The 1,885-nt window shown below is 49.8% G+C and overlaps 1 pseudogene; it reads right to left on the bottom strand.

Annotated features, from left to right (window-relative positions):
- Window positions 1–1,294: 1,294 nt before the first annotated feature.
- LOC102497830 (dehydrogenase/reductase SDR family member 13 pseudogene) lies at window positions 1,295–1,876 on the bottom strand (annotated as a pseudogene).
- Between the last annotated feature and the right edge of the window lie 9 nt (window positions 1,877–1,885).

Here is a 1,885-nt window from a genome sequence, read left to right as displayed (position 1 = left end):
AATAAAGATGTTTAGTGAATCATTAAAATGTGGGTGGGGGCACAAAGAAAGCAACCATAGATACCAGAAACCGTGTAGGAGGAGGGCGGGAGATGGCAGAGGGTGAGAGACAGGAAATCACGAATGGGAAAAAAGCAAAATAGACAGAAAGCAAGAAATGGAAAATTATTTGTTGGCAAGGCAATAACACGTATGTTGATGTGATTGATTGAGCCAAAATACAATACATTCTGTGTGGATAATCTCATTTTTTATGGTAGGATGATGTATAGTGATATGAAAGTAAATAAGTAAATTTGAATTTAATATATATATATATATTATTAGGAGTTAAAAAAACGTTTTGAATTAAATGAATTCAGTAAAGTGGCAGGATTCAAAATCAACAACTATACAATATACATACAAAAATCTATAGCATTTCTGTATACTAACAACAAGTTGACAAGGTAGAACTGAAGAAAGGAATCCCTTATACTGTAGCCACAAAATGTATAAGATACCTGGGGATACACCTAACTAAGGGTGTCAACAACTTTTACAAAGAAAACTATGAAAATCTTTTAAAAGATATTGAAAATGACACAAAAAAGTAGAAGAACATCCTATGTTCCTGGACTGGAGGAATAAATATAGTCATAATGGCAATTCTACGGAAATTAATCTTTTTTTTTCTTTATTTTTTTTTTGGCAGTCGGCACGCTTTATTACCGGGCTCCAGCTCACCCCCCAGTCCTGGAGCATCCCGGCGGGTGTCCTCCCCTGCACGGGACGCCTCGGTGACAACTGTCTGGCCCCTCTCAGTGCCCGGCAGGGCGCCCTGGCACCTGGTTCAAAGCCCCTGCTGTTAGTAGATGAGAGACCTTGGGTGAGACCCTTATCTCCAGCCTAAACCGGCTCTGAGAACGGGGGCCATTTAACTATCTAGTGGGATGGCTGCAAAGGGCTCAGGTGAGTAACACTCCAGACTGACCGTGCATCAGATTCCCAGCTCCTACCAGTGCCACACCTGATCAGATCACTCGGGATGGGGCCTGGAAATGTGGCATTCCAATTCCCGAGCAGCACAGCGCTGGGCACCTTACCCCAGTCCTCCACCCGGGGTTCCTGTCAACTCAGGAAGAAAAATCACCCACCGTGCCAAGGAAAAGGGCTGTCCTGGACAGAACTTGAGGCCCCAGAATGTAACCACCGGGCTAAACACTGTCAGTCCCTCAGTGTCCTGGGCTCGCCCTGGTACAGCTGAGGTTTTCCAGGGCCATGAACTGGGGATGGAACACACTCCAGCCTGGGGTTAGGAGACTTGGGTCTCAGGCCCAGCTCTAAGCTGAATTCCGCGTGTCACCTTAGATAGGTCTGGTGAGCTCTGAGAGTTGAAATAGGGTTTGGAAATCGTGGACTCTTCAGGGTGAGGGGTGCTTAGAGAAGGTGGGGTTCCTGGGCCCTAGGGTTGGGAGTCTTGATCGGATTCGGTGTTCTCCCCAGGCCCAAGCCCTGCCAGCCCCCTCTTCCCCCCCCCCCCCAGCCGCTGAGCTGCCCGGTTGTCTCTGGCGGCTAGGGGCCCCTCCTCTACCCGACAGTTGGCAAAGTATCTCCCACTGAGGGGCTTGATGCCCTCTTGTAGAGCGCAGTACAGGGGTGTCTGGGCACCCCCTTATACTGCTCGGAGCACCGGCCAAGCCAGTGGGCACAAAAGTGGGCGCAGTCATCCAGGAACGTGGCGCAGGAACAGCTCTGAGTTCACCGGTCCTGGGTGAGCTGCATAGCAGGTGACACCAGTGCCCTCAAGCTGAGTGGCAAGCTCCCGGGCACACAATACGTTGGCCAGCTTACTGTCGGCGTATGCCCGCAGCTCCTGCCGCCAGGCCAACATCGGGCGGGTCAC

The sequence above is a fragment of the Tupaia chinensis genome, unplaced genomic scaffold, assembly GCF_000334495.1.
Source record: "Tupaia chinensis unplaced genomic scaffold, TupChi_1.0 Scaffold145629_1, whole genome shotgun sequence".
In the NCBI taxonomy this organism is placed as follows: domain Eukaryota; kingdom Metazoa; phylum Chordata; class Mammalia; order Scandentia; family Tupaiidae; genus Tupaia; species Tupaia belangeri.
Note: the sequence above shows the minus strand (reverse complement) of the source record. Positions and strands in the feature narration are given on the sequence as shown.